Source organism: Pantherophis guttatus, chromosome 6 (assembly GCF_059756535.1).
Source record: "Pantherophis guttatus breed Tessera chromosome 6, ASM5975653v1, whole genome shotgun sequence".
In the NCBI taxonomy this organism is placed as follows: domain Eukaryota; kingdom Metazoa; phylum Chordata; class Lepidosauria; order Squamata; family Colubridae; genus Pantherophis; species Pantherophis guttatus.
In genome coordinates, this window is record NC_142068.1 from 55,724,504 (window position 1) to 55,743,831 (window position 19,328).

The 19,328-nt window shown below is 42.0% G+C and overlaps 1 long non-coding RNA gene across 1 annotated transcript; it reads left to right on the forward strand.

Moving 5' to 3' along the window:
- Positions 1-1,049: 1,049 nt before the first annotated feature.
- LOC117678746 (uncharacterized) lies at positions 1,050-15,226 on the forward strand. The gene is made up of 2 exons (XR_004595109.2): positions 1,050-1,393; positions 10,381-15,226. It is a non-coding gene; the product is annotated as an uncharacterized LOC117678746 (long non-coding RNA).
- The last annotated feature ends 4,102 nt before the right edge of the window (positions 15,227-19,328 follow it).

The following is a 19,328-nucleotide window of genomic DNA, read 5'->3' on the forward strand; positions in this document are numbered from 1 at the left end:
ACACCACTAATGAGCAATTACCATATAATCACCTTCCAATTAGTTCGCATAATGATGAATTAAACATTCTAGCCGGCTGGATTAGGTTTCTTACTTTGTATATTATTTACGAAGGCTAGCTTTTGCCTAGCACTAACTATCGAATTAGATAGGGAATTTTTCAGCTAGGGTTATTATCCATTCATGGCATGCCCTCCTTTGGGCTTTAGAAAGCGGTATTATTATTATTTACCTGAGGTTGCCGTCGTTGTTGTTATTAAAAGCAGGGAACTTACTAAAAGGCATTGACCATCACATTCCTCCCCCTTCGCCTCTTCTGCAAGCAGAGAAAGGAAGGGGGAAAGGGCTCTTCCATTCCGAGGGGCTTAAACCCCAAAGCATCTCTTAGTTGCCTTATTCCCTTTGTAACAGAGAAGTGGCAAACAAATTGTCAAAACACAGAGATCTTTCCTAGTCCATCCTTCTTTGGGGCTGGGATTCATTTTATTGAAAAAGGGGCCATGCGACGTCTCAAAGGCCAAGAGAGGTAAGAGAAAAAGTCCTCACTCCCATTCCAGGCCTGCCTGGGTCTCTTTTCGGTTAATCCAATAATAACAACAATAACAACAACAAAAAAAATACACAACTCTTTTCTTTGAATTGGGAATGGGGAAAGCCAAGAGTGACGCTCTTCCGAAGGAGCCCGTGGAAGGGTGCTGGGCTGCCGAATCGGCCCACGGTTTGGATGCCCAGGAATCGGATGGCACGCCTGGAGTTCAGGGCGGGCATTTGGCTTGGATATTTGGGGGGAAAAAAACCGGGGTTTGTTCTCTTCACCTCATTCCCCGCCGCCAAAACCCGGTTCGGAATAAATGAGAAAAACTCCGTTCTTCAAATGGGTAAGAAGAACCTGGTGGCATTTCGATGTTGAATTTCCAGGGGAACATTTGCCTATTTCCCTCCCACCCATCCCTCTCGCCTTCCCCCTGCCCAGAAGGAACCCTCACCCAAACGGGGATTCATTGTTTAAACTTCCGAAGCGCCAGGCTGGGGGATCTTAAGAACATTCCCGTTTTGGGGAAGGGGAGGGGGAGGCAGACGGAAAGGGATGCAGCATAGCTGTCGGCTCGCCTGGAAAAGGGAGCCTCTAATTCGGTGGCGCTCAGTTGCCTTGGGTTACTACTCCCCTCATCTCCATGCAAGCAGGCTAATGGGAGTCGTAGTTCCACCTCTCCGGAGAGCACCGATGGGAGGGTGCTGAAAAAAAGGGGGGGACCCAAATGGAGCTTTGGATGCCTTCTATTCATCTCCCGGTGGAACCAATGGGGGTGACCGGCAGAGTTAAGTCAGTCGATTTTGATTCGGTTTCACAGAGAGAGATGAAGAGCGCAATCCTCCGAAAGTCTCCTTAGAGGTAAGTAATCCCTGCTTTGGGATTACTTTTATTGGAAAGTAGGATAAAACTTAGTAAGGAGAATCTATTCTCTTCCTGGAATCCGCAGTGAGTGTCAGGAAACGTCGGAAAATTTAGAAATGTTTGTTCCTTCTGGGGTTTTATTGATGGGCTAGTGGACTCTCAAATACTTTCCCCCCTCCCGTCTGGAAAGGAAGCCCCCTGCTTCCCTCTCTCCCTCCCCCCTCCCCCTCCCAAGAATTTTATAGCCTTTTGTTAGATAAGTTGAAGGGACCACTTGGCCATCAATGCTACTTCGGCATGTTATTGTTGGCCGGTTCTGAACATTATTGTAATATATCAGGAAAACGCCTTCGCTCTCCAGCTTTATCTTCCCGGCTTCCCTCTCGACGTGTTAGGCGACAGCCCCAATAATGCGGATTCCGAACAGAATGATGGGAGTTGGAGTCTGGAGGGTGCGGGAAACGTTCTCCAATCCTCACAGGGTAATCCGTAGGCGTAGACACCGCACACACAAATCCAGGCCGGTGTGAATCAGGCCGGTGCTTTACTTTGGACCTCCAGAAGCACGAGAGGACTTCAAATGACACAACAATGGGCATAATACACGTTTAAGTGGCAAGCGATCGGGATCTGCTTTAAATTAAATTAATTTATGGGAGAAAAACAGAGAGACAGGGGAGCGGGGAGATGTGATCTGAACTTAAAAACTGAACGTGAATATTTGGACTTAAAAAAAAAAGTTCCCGGTGGAAAAATGAGAAAAAGTTTGAAAGTTTGCAGGTATCTTTCACCTCATCTTTAGGAGGTAGCGGTGGTGATGGGGAGGCGTGTTCTGAACTCCAAAGCCCTTAAGCTGAGAACTGGCTGCTTGTCTTGGAAAGCTCTCTGGAAGGAGGCGCCGCGGGGAATTAAAAGCCATGCAGGGATCCGGTTGAAAGCAATGGATGTTTCCAGCAATATAAAGAGAAAGTGGGGGGGGGGGAGTAGGGAAGGGGAACTCCCTTCCCTACTTATCCACAAAACATATCCACAAAAAGGCTTATTACAAAAGTGTTGGACAAGTGTTTCTATTCTGCTCTTGGATCTAAAACAAAACAAGGTGAGGCGCATTGATTTCTCTCTCTCCCCCACTCTTTCCCTTCCTCCCTCCCTCTCTCTCCCCTCTTTCTTCCTCCCCCTCCCTTCCTCTCTCTCTCCCTCCCCCTCTCTCCCCTTCTCTCTTCCTTCCTCTTCCTCCCTCCCTCCCTCTCTCTCCCCCTCCCTCCATCTCTCTCTCCCTTCCTCTCTCTCTCGCCCCCTCCCTCCCTCTCTCTCTCCCTTCCTCTCTCTCTCTCTCCCTCTCTCCCTCCCCCTCCCTCTCTCGCCCCCTCCCTCCCTCTCTCCCCCCTCTTCTTCCTTCCTCTCTCTCCCCCTCTTTTCCTCCCCCTCCCTCCCTCTCTCTCTCTCTCCCCCTCCCTCCCCTTCCCCCCTCCCTCCCTCCCTCTCTTTCTCTCTCGCCCTCTCTTCCTCCCCCTCCCTCCCCCTCTGATGTTGTTTTCCCCAAATTTGTACATCATGACTTTTCTAATGTTCTTCTATAGGGAGAAGAACCTTCACAATACCAACACATCCTTCCCAATCTTTTCCAACTTGGAGGCAAGACCCCTGGGGTTGAATGGAAGGCATAGCTAAACGCCGTTGGAGAGGACCAGGTTCCTTTAACATTTGACAACAACTCCCACGACTTTTAAGGGGAGGGCTGCAACGCTACTCTTCTTAAGTTTTACGTTTGTAGGTGAAGCGGGAAAAGGGAAGGCGAGAACCTGGAGTGTCCGAGGTACCGTAGGTGCAGAATGCTCCAGGCCGCCAGTAGGGGGCGTCTGCCGTGGAGGGGACGAATGATGTCATCCGTCTCGTGACGTCATCGTGCCAATTGGCCTGAATTTGCGAATGGTGTCTTTCCCATTGTCAGCCCAACGACTGGCAAGATGCTCGTGCTTGTACGAGACGTCCCTGCGCGCTTTCCAGGAAGCCAGCGCTGCTTCAGTCACTGTGACTGGGCTTCTTTTACGCAATAGGCTGCCAGACCGGTTACTATGATTCAGGTGGGATGGGAAAGTCAGCAGCCTGCTTGCATTAGGCCGTCACACGGAGCCGCAGTATAGTTTAATTTGTTTGGGTTGGGCACTTTGTGCGAACGCGGCAATCGTGTTTTAACCCAGGTTTATTAGCAAGTTGTTGGTGAAGAACAACTCGGCTCAAGGATACTTGTTGGTAAACAGCACACCAGATCCCACCCCGAAGGACTCTCATTTGCCACTTCTGGAGGTGGAAATCCTATTGTACTCAACTAGGCCGATATGCAGGATCTTCTAACGGCCTCCTACTTGCCCAACTCGAGGGCCGGCCGGAGGAGAGGGGCATCCTGGCTGAGGCTTATTTCCACCAAAGAGTCGGTGTCTCATCCCGATTGAGAAGGTAGCCGTGGCGCAAAGACAAGAACTGAGCCCCGGCGCGAAGTTGCTGGACTCGCGCTGGAGTTCATTCGTAGCTGGCTTGCTATTCAGGACAAGAGCCCCCAAGGACTATTGTCCTCGAAAAGGGGGAGACCAGGACCGGGGGGAGCAGGGCTCCAATCATGGTATCCCCGCCCTCGTTTGGTCGCGGTGAAGACCAGGGCCGAGGCTCCCCAGGAGCGCGCGAAGGTGCCCCAAACTTTCCGACCACTTTCTTCTTCATTTTCGCGGGTCGCCGCTCGAAGATCAACCCGATTTCCAGTTTTCCCCATTGAACGTTGGTTCAATTTGATCAGGTCCGGTGAAGAAAATAACTTACCTAGATCCCAAAGTTGCTTTTTTTCAGGAGGCAACTGGACTTTCTGTTGGTTTTTTTTTTTTTTTTGAAGACATTTCACTTCCCATCCAAGAAACTTCTTCAGCTCTGACAGGACAGTGGGGAATGGACCTGTCAGAGCTGAAGAAGCTTCTTGGATGGGAAGTGAAATGTTTTCAAAAGAAAATACAAGAAAGTCCAGTTGCCTCCTGAAAAAAGCAGCTTTGGGACAACCATGACCTGGATGACCGAGAATCTCTGCAGACTTTTAACTGACCTAGATGTTAAGAAGAATGGAATCTTTTCCCCCTAGTCTCTCTTTTTCCTCCGTGCAGATCAATTCTAGCCCCATTTACTCTCCTACAAGCATAAAGAGCAGCCTCCCTTGGCAAGCGGGGCTTCTGTCCCCTTAACTGAAAGGTTGGTCCTGCCTGTTTCCTTCCCTACCATCACAGCCCACCTCCAGCACATCTGTCCTTTTCCGATGAACGTCAAGAAATTTTGAGCGCCTGGAAGGTGAGGAAGTGAATCCAGTGAGGTGCTGGTTGTGCTTAGGTCGAAAAAGAGGAACCTGAAGCACCATGGTTGGGTTTGCACAACACACTGAACCACAAGTTATCTACCAGGGGTCTCCAACCTTGGCAACTTTAAGACTTGTGGACTTCAACTCCCAGAATTCCTCAGCCAGTGAATTCTGGGAGCTGAAGTCCACAAGTCTTAAAGTTGCCAAGGTTGGAGACCCCTGATCTAGATGAAGTGTATAGCCTTGCGTTCCACAAATCCAGTTCTTGTGGCTAGGTTAGATTACTGTGTTATTCCTGCCAGCCCAGGAAACCAGATTGACTGAACCAGTTACCATCACTCGTGTAAACCAGCCTGAAAACAGCAATGAATGGGAACCGTTAGACAAAAAGCATTTCAATCCAGCAGGCAGGAACTCCATGGTGTATCTTTTACACTCAAACTCTGGGGAACAGAGGCTTTAGCCAGAGTGGCAAGCATGGGACTCAGCCTCAGTTTTAAAACCCTTGGACCCCCAAAGTCAAAGCAAAGTGTTGGGAGTAAATCCCCCCTGGCTTTGATCAATTGAAATGTGTACAACCATGGAAGCTGATGGAAACGCTTCTACCATGTTAGCATTTGATCATATCTTAAAAATCATTATTAAAGGAATAGGTTTATGGACGATCATAAAACTTGCTAGTTACATAAATGTAAGGTTGTGCTTTAAGGATATTCACAGTATCATTTGAAATCCAGATTGTGGGGGCAATAAACTGACTTTGTATAAATATACAAAAGTATGAAGGTTATTGCTTAACGCATTGTAAGCTGCCCTGAGTCTCCAGAGAAGGGCGGCATATAAATTAAAAGAAAAAAAAAATCATCTGGAGGACTTACATTAGAGTTATATGCAGACAGAATTGCAGGAGACTAGTTTAGATAAAGTACAGAACTTGAATGTCACAGTATTATCGTCCTTTCACATGTTAGATGTTGAGAGTTTTTTTAGCTTATAAAGATCTCTGGGAATAAATTTTCAGAGCAAGCCTAGGTTTTGATGTCAATTTAAGAAGAGTTTTCCTTCCAAATAATTGGCCCAAATAATTGCACTTAACTCTGGTTTGTGGAAAAAGACACAATGGTGTGTTCTCTACTAAGCCATACCAAAATCCGCAAGTCTATAATGTCTCTGATTTGAAAGACTTTGTTTAATGTTGGTTGAGTAAGCTTAAATTGTAAACTTTAAATTTTAGAGATGGGAAGAGCTGGATGTAACAGAGACTCTAGAGAGTCACTTAGACCAGGGATCCCCAACCTTTTGGAGCTCAGGGACCACTAAATACATAATTTTAAATCCCACCGACCACTAATATGATCTGCCTAATGACCGGCTGGGTGGGCGTGGCTAGGTGGTCATGTGACTGGGTGAGCGTGGCCAACTCAATGTCACTTGCACCTAGGGCACCTCGCTGGCCTCTACTCACCCTTCCCTTCCCAGCCACTCCTTGCCTGCCTGCCCGGGCTCCTTAGGGCCCCAATAGGAAGCAGCTGTTGGAGCTAAGTAGCCACCACGAGAAAGTTTTGGCAAAACAGTTCAAATTGGATCTGACCGAGAAGGAGGCTCAGCAGAAACACCTCACTGAGGACTAGGAGTATAGGCGTGGAAGGCCAGGTACTGGCGCCTGGAGGCTCAGCAGGCTGAGATGGTCAGCCAGTTCCAGGCCATGATGCAGTCCCACTAGAACAAGGTCTTCCGGCTCTTTGCCACCAGCAGCACTTCCCTCCAGCCTTTGCCCAAAGCCCCGCACCAGACCCCCAAGTCGGAATTTCTGCCTCCCTCTGACCCACACAAGAAGACCCCAAAGGGGGAGACTCTCTGCAGCAACACAAACATTCATTGCACATATCTGGCCCAGGGGCCGTAGTTTGAGGACCCCTGATTTAGTGCAATATAAAAAATGCAAATACTTTTTCTGCAGACCTCCAAAATTTTCTTACGGACCACCAGTAGTCCATGGACCACCAGTTGGTGATCGCTGACCTAGACCCATTCCTAAACGTAAACTGGGGTATAGGGTTTATGTGGTGACAAATTGCCTAGATAGAATTTAAGTCCAACTAAGAAAATAGGTGCAAACAAGGAGAAAAAAGTTGGAATACTTGGCTTTGTTCTTTGTTTTGTTGTTGTTGTTAATTTTGGAACTTTGGTCAAAGAATGATCTGGAAATCTTTTCTTGGCCTTCAAATTCATCAGATGTGTTAATCTGAAAAACTTTGGTGGATACATGACAATCCTATTAAGCTATTTTCCTTTTGGTTTCTATGGATGATGGAAGCCTGGCGAAGAAAGGGTCACTAACAGTTGGCAATCACGACTGCAGGAATCAAAATTGTGGCTGCTGTTGAAGTCTTTCATTCGCTACAGTACTCACATTCAAAAAATGACCAGCAGCCATCACCACCTGTGTGCATCTTCATGTTCTCTGGAAATCCATTTTAGCCTGAAAGTCACCTTTAGCTTTTATGTTAGAAATTGGGTGGCACTTGCATCAGTTAAAGCAACTGTTTCTCAAACTTGGCAATTTTAAGATTGTGGATTCCAACTCTCAGTTTTCCCTAGCCAGCGTGAATTAAAACATTTGGCCATGGGTGGAGAACATGGTCACAAACACAGTGAGGACTAGAGCAACAGCTAAATAAGTTGAAAATAAATATATTTGATAACATTTCCTCCAATATATTGAATAACTTCCATGTCTTATCACATGGCTTTAGAACAGGGATTTCCAACCTTGTCAACTTTAAGACTTGTGAACTTCAAGCCAAGCAAAGCTGGCTGAGGAATTCTGGGAGTTGAAGTCCACAAGTCTTAAAGTTGACAAGGTTGGAGATCCGTGCTTTAGAAGCTATTCCAATGCTTGAAGGGAGTTGTGTGTGGCTCAGATTGCAGTTGTATATCCCTCTTGTAAAGGTAACCTTCTAGGGCCTAGGCTGTCAATCTCATTGAACTGCAGTCAATGAAGGTTACTCTTACCTTCCAGGTAGGAGTCAGCTACCTAATATTCAGGATGGTACAAGAATGCCACATGATTTATAATCTTCTAAAGTTTCCAAAATAGCATTACTCTAACAGCACGAGGGTTAATAACATAACGGTGGAGGATGCATCAGTTAAAACAAGGTTAGGTTATTTGCTTTTTAAATGGCCTTTTTGAAAAAGAAATGGAAATGAAATTCGTTCATAATATTGGAAAGAAGCCCAGTCCTTGAGAGTGGGTTGGAGTCCCTGCATACTGAATGCACTCAGATACATTCTTTAATACACATTCTCAAAGCATCTACAAGCCGTTTCTTCCCTAATTGGTGCCATAGATAATTATTGCTTTGTGTTCTTACTCACTGCTTTTCCTTTGATCAGCTTAAAAGTCTGTGAAGAATGAATGCAGGACTTTCATTCTTCATTAAGAGAGTGTCTTCTCCTCATGTCAAAATAAAATGAAAAATAGCCCAGCCAGGAAGGAAGAGCCTGTGCCTATCTACGTACCAGGCATCTTCCTTTGGTCCACAACACCTCAAACCCAAAGCCACTGGTTCTCCTCTTGTTTGGGAAAGGCAGAAGCACAATGACACTGACTCAATGGAGAGATGCCACTTCAAAGCTGCCACCTTTTCCTTGGAGGGAGGCTGGGAGCAATTACTCCCGGCTTCTGTTTGAATGAAGGAAGAGACCGTTGGAAGGAGAGGATGTATCTTCCCTTTCCCAGACTTAATTTGGCACATGGGAAATATGGGCAGGGGGATTAGTTCTCCATCCTGACCCAGCCAAATCTAAGAGAGAAATAGCTACCTCTAAGCGTCCCCGATCTTGGGAAATACCAGATCAAAGAAATGCAGTTGTATCAAGGCACAGTGTGGCTATTTAGATGGAACCTTTGCAAACCATGCCATGTGTCTATAGGCAAGAAGATGTTTATGTATGCATGCATATGTGCCTGCAGAAGCTTCTCTTAATCCCTCCTCCTTAGCCATTGGCAAATGACTGTAATTATATGTTTCTATGGGGGGAAAAAAACCAACACACAAAAAAAATGGCATCAAATAATTTCAAGCAGTTCAAGTAGAAGGCCTGTCAATTCTTTAAGTAAATGATCCTGTGTTTATTCAGATGTTTCTCCCCATAATTGTTGTCTGGAGGGAAAAGCTCACAGGCTAAACCCCAGTCAGTCTCCCAGGCTTAGGAGGAGACGTTGATTTGGGATTGATTTATTGAAACAGAGTGAAAGCAAAGAAGTGGGGGGTGGGGCATTTTTTTTTTAATTCCGCTAGGCTTAGGCAGTGCATGGGGCTTTTGCCAAAATGAAAAGGGAGGGAGGGGAGCAAGGGATCTTCAGTTCTGTGGAATTGGCTTCAAACTGATCTGCCCCTGATTCATTGTTTGAACAGGTTGAAAGTCTGATAATGAGGTTTTGATGAATCCTGAACAAATAGTCTTCCTCCAAACCTGATTATACTGTGCTGGGGTGGGGGAGGGGAGGGGACCGGGAGACAAAATTGGAAAAAGCTGCTGCAGAGCAGTTGAGTGTCTGTTTCTCTCCATCCCCAAAATATGTTACATATCTCATTTTTTAAAAAAATAATAAGAACTGAAATCTTCCAGCCAGAGTCTGGCATAGATGACAAACATTTTTAAAAGCTAAGAACATGCTAGGCACCAGAACTGAATTGAGCTCTCAGACTTTTACCCCAGCCCTATTTCCTAAGTTTTCAGAATTTTAGTAGTATGCTATTTTTGTTGTTTGCGGGTGGGTGGGTGGGCTTGTGGGTCTACGACAACTTCTGTGGGTCTACAACAACTTGCCACAGCCAACTCACCATGGCCAACTCCCCAAAGGTCAAGTCGCCATGGCCAATGGCTACAGTCCAACTCGCCACAAGAAAGAATGCCAAAGAAGGGACAAAATGAAATGTGAATGGCAAAAATTAAAATAATTTTAAAAATAATTTTAAATAATTAAATGGAATTGTTAATTGTCCCTCAGCCTCCCATGGTGACTTGTCTGGCGTTGAGCTGGCTGTGGTGAGCTGGCTGTGGTAAGTTGGCCATGGTGAGTTGAGCAGGACGAGTTGGCCATCGTGAGTTGGCTGTGGCAAATTGTCTCATTCTGTGCTTCTGTGTCCAGTGGTTGGAATCCTGAGAGCCTTGCTGATGTAGTGGAAATCATGAAGGAACTGAATTATTTCTGATCTATTTCCTGTCTGATCTTTTGCGTATCTTTAATCAGAAGGTCAGGAGTTTATGTCAGAGGGGGAGAGGAGAAAGGAGACACGCAGAAGATTATATTATTAACTTCCTAGGCATCAATTATACTTACATAAGAACAACTCATCATTGATACTGTCTATTCCAATCTGGATTCTGTTGAAATGAGATGATTCCAAGGAAGAAAATGTAGATATTTATTACAGTATCCTCCTCAAAGCTAGCCCGAAACAAAATCTTTCATGTTCCTTCACTATTAATTGTCCTGTGAACTCATGCCTGAGTTTACACAGGGAATGTGATTGACTGGCTGATGAGGTTTTACACAAAAGGCCAGATTTCTCACCTCTGGTGGAGTAAGTCACAAACAAATGAAAAGAGCTCAGTACAGATTCTCTTTCTATTTCAGATGATTACTTGCCACTTAAAAGAAGAACCAGAATGGAGCCAAGGCCTTTCACTGGTGGATTTTGAAGACAGCATCAACGAAAAAGCTCCTACCACAAAGTGTTTGTAAACATTTTTGTCGAGCAGGTTGAAAGATGGAGCAAAACCTCAAAGACAGCCCTGAAGCTTAGTTTCTGTTCAGTGATAATAGACAGAAGCAGGAATCTTGTATTTCTAGTTCCCTTCAGTGTATTTCAGCTATTTTTTTTTTAGATGTGTCAAGATTTAAGAAGTATTATAAACGTTAGTGGCAGAAAACACGCAGAAATCCTTAAGGGAGGCTCAAACTACTTGTGTGTATAGTGTTCTGGTGCCAGTCTTTTATTTATATAAGCCATGTGTATTCATTCCATTCCATCCACTTGATATACCAAATTATGTTGTTGGTAAAACTTCATGCCACTTTCAGCATCATGTTGAGTTCTGTTCTTATGAATGTAGAGTTCTACTTCACACGGGATCCCTTTTTTCCTACCATTTCTAAGTGCATCTTTGATTGCATCAAGAGAAGTCAAACATGTAGGCTGCAGTGAGCACTACTGAATTTCAACCCTAATCTGTCAAAAAAAAAAACAAAAAACCAACAACAAAGAAACCCAACAATGTGATTTTTATGCTATTTTTTCTGCGGGACGGGGCAGATTGGAGAAAAATTTGTAGGAAAATTGGAAGAAAAAACCAAGACAATCACCCATCAAAGAACAAAAAGTAATCATGATGCTCAGAACAGCCTGGAATAAGAGAAACAAGGAGGCTTGGACTGGCCAGAATTAGGTTTCGAAATGAACAGAATTTATTTTGACCTTGAAACAAAATTTTCAGAACCTTAGATTCTGTTTCGAGCACAAAACACTTGGAAGTTTGTTTCAAGCATAGGCCCTTTTGTGCACCCTTGTGTAAAATATTTTATAATTATCTGCTCTTAATGCTGTAATAACCCTATCCTAATTTTCTCCTTTGAAAGCTTATACATGACTAAAAGAGAAAAAAAATGACCCCATCTTATGACTTTTCCATTAGAGTGTATTTGTTGAGTATTATAGTTCTTACATCTTCCTGTCCCAAGAGTCATTTGTCACTTATGAAGGGAGTGATTCTCAGCAGGTTTCTTTGAATTAAAGACAAAATGTACGAGCAAATTGCACATATGGCTTTCATTGTTTCCATATTTGTTGAAGAATAACTCTATTGTGCTTATTAGGATGGAAAAGGAGCATTTGAGTTAAAACCAGAAGTGTAAGTCAGAATTTTATCCCCATCTCTTAGAAAATAAATGATAAATCATAAGGCTAAGGTCAGAAGGAGGGCTCCAAAACCAGGAAAGGAAAGGAAAACAGACACTCGAGAACAAGATATTAGACATTTTTAGATAGAACTCGGAAAGCAATATTTGTCCCATGGCATGGTGCTAATCCACACGGAACAGTAAATGATTAGCAGTGGCCTATTATTATGGTGAACTAGATTTTTTTCTCTTATTTAATACTTATTTTATTTATCTACTTAAAAACAACAACAACTCTGGTTTCCAAATAGATTTGTGGCAGTATATAGACATCCTACATAAAGATAACAAAGGTTAGTTCTTGACCTTGAATGTTTACATTCTTCTGTCTTGAGGAAAAAAGGAAAAAACAACACCTGAGAAAATTCTAAAAACCACTTGAAGCAGATGGACAGAAGAAGGGTGAGAGGAAAGAGAAAATGAGAGAGAGAATAAATTAAGCCCCCCCAATCAATTTGCCAGTAAGAAGATGCAGAGTTTTGGATTTACCAAAAACACCCTTTGGACCTGAGGCAAAACATGGACTCTTTATTAAAAATGAAACTTGGGCTTCTTCCCCAAATGCCACATTCTATAATTCTGTCACATGACAGGGAATCTTAACTTCCATGGAGCTCTGATTGCTGTACAAAGGAACCGTTTAAAGATCTTGCAAAAGGATAATGAAGTATACACTTAATAATTAGCTGAACTTGGAAGCAACTTCCCTCTGACTCATTGGTTTCTTAGCCTTGGGCTGTCCTTTCCTGAGGGCATTCAAGGTTTTCTCTGCAGCCAGTGAGGCTAGAGACTTTCACTGATATAATTAAAAGGTTTTGTGAGATTGTTAAATCCTCAACCATCCAGAACTACTTTTCTGCTTTCCATACTGCAGATCTTAAATACATACCATGCAGCCATCTGGCCTCAGACTTCTAGAATTGTTATATAGCATCAGTTTTATCTGCTTTATACAGACATTCCCTGTTTTAGGGGATGGAACTCCACCAAGTTGTTAACTATATAGCATTATTGAAATGATTTGGAGAATAACATTATTTTAAATCATGAATACATGTTGGGAAGGAACCGATAGGCCTGTTAAAAATCTGTTCAGGTTTGAATCTTGTTTCTCCCCAAGAGACAATGAAATATTTTCTATATCTAGAAGCATGAGAACATAAAATCATCTCTTGTCTCTTTGTAAATGTTTGCATCTCTTTATGGTTATGGTAGATACCAAAGAGGATGTTGAATGTTTTGGTTTTTGTCCATTGTCATTGATGAAGACCTCAACCCCATCAGTCACATTCAAACTAAATGTGATGTATCTGAAGATGACAGTCAGGCCAATTCGGGAATGGAATGTCCTAGCACACATTGGGCAAACATGTGTAGACATGACAATTATTGCATTGAGGCCTTTAGACTTGCACAGCTCGTATGTATGTATGTATGTATGTATGTATGTATGTATGTATGTATTTATTTATTTGCTGTCCATCTCACTATCCAAAGTGACTGAGGGCAACTTACGTTGTGCTTTTGCAGTGTGCTTTACTTTGCAAATTTGACAGCCCTTATGAATGAAGCTATGCCAGATGGAATGATTGCGTGCAAAGTTTCCCAGGTGGTCATATCTATGTCAAATGACTTCAGGGAGTGTAGTGTATCTTTGTAATGTTTCTTCTGCTTTCCATGCAAGCATTTATCATCAGAAAATTCCCCAGAAAAGACCTCTTTGGGTATGCGCTTGTTTGACATACAGATGATCCGTCTACTCAATGGATGTGTGTGGATTGATGGTAGACTTGCTCTAGAAAGAACTTTGGTATCTGGCATTTTATCAAGCCATCTCATGCCTAATATACTGCAAAGACAAGTCAGGTGGAAATGATTAAGCTATCTTTGCATGCCTTCAATATACAGTCCACATTTCACAGGCATACGGAAGGGTAGTGAGTACTTCAGTGCTGTAGACCTTCAGTTTTGCTGCTTCACTCATTCTTTGACATTCCCACACAATGGAGCAGAGCTTGCTTTTGCTATTCTGCAGTTGACTTCCATATTAGCTGCTATTTAGTAGAGGCTTCTACCAAAATAATTGAACTGGTCCGCTGCTTTTGGTTTCTGCCTTTTGACTGTGATTTTGGATCCTATGTATGATGCATGAGGAGCAGGCCGGGTGCATGTCCTCGGTAATTTGAATATTGGTAGTGACTCCAAAACTTTACATGTGTCCATACTGGCTTGCATCTCTGGCTCTGAGCCAGCATTCAGGGCACGGTCATTGGCAAAATGGAAGTCTCTCAGAACAATTTTCCTTTTCTTTGGTAATAGTGACTCCTTTCAGTTATTTAATAGCAACATTAACTGTAACCAGATCACCTCAGGGTACTGAACAAAGGACACCATTGTACAGATATAATTCTAAGTTGGACAATGAATAATGATTACTTGCAAAATATAGTGTAAATATTGATTCTGCTGCAAGAACATGGGGCCAGCAAATCACTACTGAAAGAGGTGAGCTAACCACGACTCTGTAGAAAACAACACTTGTAGCAGTATCGTAAGAAACACTCTGTGGATCCCGCTGCCTACACATGGAGAATATTCCCAAACAAAAATATTTGCAGCATCCACTGCTCAGAACTTGACTCATAACCTCGATGATAGTGGAGAAGAGGCTCCTTTGACTACCTTTGTCAGGGAAAATTCTGAGCATCCTTCTTCTGCATCCTTAGTAAAAGTGAGTATGATAGCAGGTGAGACTGAGAGGATCTTGGTCCCACAACGGTGTCCTTTTCAGGGAGAACATATTAATGGGTTCTCATTGAGCGTGTGGCTGAGTTTATCACAAAGCCCAGCTATTCTTCCTTTGGCAGGGACTGTTCACTTTCCCTCCAGGTTTTTTCTGCATAACTTTTCTTCTTCCTCCATTTGTACTAAGGCATTTGCTACTTCTCCTTTATTGAGAGCTGAGTAGGACTAACTTTGAGGAAACGTATTCCTTCCTGATTTCATTTGAATCACTTTTAGTCAGACACTTTGGAAGCTCCAGTCAGGTTAGCTATTGTTTAAATCGGAGTCCCCAACCCCAGTCCATGGACCTGCACCAGTTCATGGCATGCCAGAAACTGGGCCGTGCAAATAAGCGAAGCCCCATCCACGGGATACAGGCTGCACTAAAACCACACCCCCTCCTGTCCATGGAAAAACCTCTCTCCACCAGTCCCTGGTGCCCAAAAGGTTGGAAGGCCACTGGTTAAGATGATTTGGTAAGGACCTTCAAGACTACAAGTCAGGAAGGCTGCACATGTCTACAGTTCATTGCTTTTGGATGGGAAGGTTCTTCCCAGAAAGAAGTGGAACAAGAAAGAATTCCTTGTCTGTCTTCAGGTCAGGTAAGTAGAGTTAGAAAACGACCTGACTATGTAAACAAGCTGGAAAATACTTAACATGTGCTACTGTCTATTTGCTATCCAGTTTACATGTGATGTCCACACTTTTTGAATTAATAAAGCTGTGACCATTTTATTTATTCTTGGTTTTGTGTTGTTCTTTTTACAGGTGGGCAAGAACTTTCTCTGAAAAAAATCTTAATGTTTAGGCATGCTCACAAGACAGACACTGGTTTATCAAATAGCCCAGTACTAATTTAGAGGGGATTTTATATGTCATCACATTCTGAATTGTTCCTCAAAAAGAATGGTGGCTGATGGATTAGTTTAAAAAAGGTTAACATAGTCTCTACAATCAGTGCCAGTCAATCATCTTGACCACCTTAGAAAGCAACTCCACACAGCGTATTATGCTAATTCATCTTTAGATATGCTATTATTTGGTGAATAGCTGATAAATAATTTGAACTGATAAATAGCTTTGGCAGCTGACATGCTTTGATCTAAAAACTTGGTAGTGTTGCTGATGGTTGCCATTTTTCATGCTCTGCATCCTGCTTAGTTTGGAGGATGATCCAGATAAAGCTAGTAAGGTGGTGAAATAATGGGGCAACATTGTTGTTGACTTTTGTTTGAATGCTTGATCAGGATTCTGCATTTCTTAGACATGAATGAATTGAGCTCATGTGATTAGAATCTGAGTATGATTTATTAGTCCCATCGAGTTAAAACTGAGGCGAAAACATTCTTATATCTTAAACCTTTGAGTCATGGTTAAATGTTAACCATACAATCATGGCAGCTCAGTTTAGTTCAATTTTTAAAGTCTTACTGTATTGCAGTGTATTGTTGTAGGACCATTTCAACGTGTTTTATATGCAAAATATTAGACCATACTTTTTTTTATTGGAACTTCTTGGCTTCCTCAAAACTTGCTCCTAAAATTTAGCAGTAGATCATTGAATAATGATGACAGGATTTTTCTGCTTTTTTCTTTAAAAAAACAAAGGAAAAAAGAAGAGGAACTAAAGGTCAAATACAAGAGTATTCAGAACATGGAGAAACACATTCACTTCCTTAATTACTTGAAGGGTTAAAATAAGCAAGATCTGAGTCTCAGCAAAGGTAGTGGATACTATTTGTCAAGCCAGTTGTGTGAACTGTACAGAGAATAATGAAAGGAGAAATTAACTGGTAATTAATCTTGTTTTTAATTATGAACATATTACAGTTTTTTGGCACATTTGAACTGGAGTTTGTTATACATATGGGAATTATTGTATTATGGGCCTGCTAATTATGTGTTTCAGTAACATCAGTAGAATTTCCAAAATATCTCTGACGCTTGTCTAGAGAAGATGACTCATTCCCTCGTGGAAAACTTAGAATTGTATTCTCAGCCAAGAGGTGCAGAGCTGAATTCCTCGCACATGTGGGAGACAAACAAATCTCTTGTTCTTCAAAAAAGTTTTTTTCCCTGATGATTTTACTTACTTTATTTTTATATAACAACATAACAATAACAATAGCACTTAGACTTATACACTCCTCCACAGTGCTTTACAGCACTCCCCGAGCATTTTACAATGTCAACATATTGTACCCAACAATCTGGGTCCTCATTTTACTGACCTTGGAAGGATGGAAGGCTGAGTCAATCTTGAGCCCCTCAGGATCAAACTCCAGACTGTGGGCAGAGTTAGCCTGTAATACTGCATTTTAACCACTGCGCCACTAGGCCGCCATAGTAGTGTGAGCTGACCCTTTTGGAAAATTCAGAACCTTCAAGTTTACAGGTTCCCTAGAATATAATTAACTGCTCCATTTTGACTATGACAAACTCTTTGGTTAGGCAGGCACCCATTATGTCAGAATAAGCAAAAGAAGGATGAATTAGTAAAAAGACATGTTGATTTATAGAAGGGCTATTGGATCTGACTTGCCAAAATGCAGATGGCCATTACAAGTTTACAAAGAGTTTTCTGTATAGTATCTCTTTGCTTTCATCTAATGATTGTCCGGATTTGTGCAGACAATAAGTCTTTTGCAATAAGTAGAAAGATAAACCATTGTGGCATTAACCACGTGCCTTCTTAAAATTATTTGTTGTGGCAAACCTGAATAATGACTTTCTAAGTAATGACTGCTGACACCCAGCAGTAGTTATTATTTATATAGCATTTAAGTCTTGAATCTGCCCTCCAAAAATTCTAGGAAGGCATTGAAACAAGGTGAATTTCAACAAGAGTTAAGCAGGGATGCTTTTCTCCCACGTAACAGCTTCCAACCAGATGTGCAAGGACAGCTGGTGAATCTCAACAACTGACATTTGTCATTCTAATGTAGTCTATACATGCGGATGTTTGAGGGATTAGATTGCACAACAAAATAATGCAGGTGCATTGTGTGAGCCTTGGCAATGGTTGTCAGCAGAGGGCTTGATATCAATCCCACTTTGGCTTGTGTGTGTGTGTGTGTATGTGTGTGTGTGTGTAAATTACAGTGATGCAAGCTCCTTGGGAGTTAATGGGTAACTTTCAGGGGTCATGCATGCAACTGATCTTTTTGTTGGTTTATGTATCTGTATTAAAAACATCCTACCCGTTGTGCCTTCAGAAAATAATGAAATTTTACAAAGAAGAGCTTGGGATGACAGTTGCTTCTAATGGAAAGGTTATAAGGCCTTGGGGCACTTAAAGGGGACTGAAAGGGATTATGTTCCTATTGAGTAATGAAGAATTGACTGCAGTTTACCTTAAAGGGACTATTACTAGCAGTTCAATGTGCATCTTGCAGCACTGTACATCAGTGTATTCCTAACATTCTTCACTTCCCTGAAATTCCTCGGGGAATTTCTTAAAGCTGATGCAATGAGAAATTGGTAACAGTAGACCAGCTGCTTAAAAGAAAATTATTAAAAATAAACTGAGAATCGGCCTTATATCAAGTGAACAATCCAGCTTTCCTTCAGGTCTAGCTTGGAAGGAAATTTGCTTGCCAAAATTCAAGTTTTTGTCTCCACAGTCTACATTCTCATTTCAGACTGCTTCTCTCAAGTTTCCAATCAATAAAGGAGAATATGGAGAGGACAAGAAATAATCAAGAAATGCAAACTACTTCTAATATTTAATTTCAAGAGGAAGAATCTTTAGCTATTTATTTTCTGCAGAAGTCTATGGAAAGGCCTTGAAATAAATAGCCATAGAATGTATTTTTTTAAATTAAAAATTTGTGTAATGCAAGTCTAATGAATAAATAGTCTGCATTGTTCATACTTTGTGCATTAAGTCAGGATATAGAGAAGCGTTATTAAAATGCAATCTTATAAATAGAGAACAATAAAAGGATGAGACAGATAAGAGCACATTTTTGTGATTTTAAATTTGCAATCATGCCATTATTGTTCTATTATTCCCAGTTTTGTTCTGGGAACATTATTTTTGTTTGTCTGTAGTCACACCCAAACTGTAGGGATCAGCTTGTTATGTTTTATTTTGGTTTGCTATGAAATGCATAAATGCTATATTTATAGGACCCAGAAGGCAAAGAATGGCAGACACATGTGAGAAGAATGTATTTATCCCAATATGAAACCCAGATTAAGATTAAGATTTCATATGCTCATGTGTAAAATATTTTTAAAACCTTGTCAAAACTTTGAGTCATCATTTTTATGATGAGACTGTTTATGGCTGTTAGAAATATAAAGCCATCTCTTCCTTTAGTGGAATAGGGCCAAATTTAAGAATGAACGCTTCCAAGATTCTTAGCTAGGAAAACTCTACTCCCAGTGTGCCTTTGAGAGACGGATAAATATGCAAAAGCTTGGCTCTCCAAATGGGATGCAAATCACATTTCCTTAAGTAAACATCTTGGACTTTGGAATATGTGTTTTACATAGTTTTTTTGTTTCTGGGATATCCACACACTAATTATTTCTAAAAATTAACTAGAGTTGCAATCTGATACCCTCTTAGATGGGAGTAGGTCCTATTGCAGTGCAAAAAGAAAGAAAGAAAGGAAGGAAGGAAGGGAGGGAGGGAGCAAGGAAGGAAGGAAGGAAGGAAGGAAGGAAGGAAGGAAGGAAGGCAGGCAGGCAGGCAGTAAATGTTTTTCTTAAAATGTGATTTATCAGTCAATTCAGAGAAATTTTACGTGGTTTACAGGGTCTTTTTAAAAAAGAAGTAAAAGCAACAATAATGAACATTTTCAATAACAACAATAAATTACAAATTCCAATAA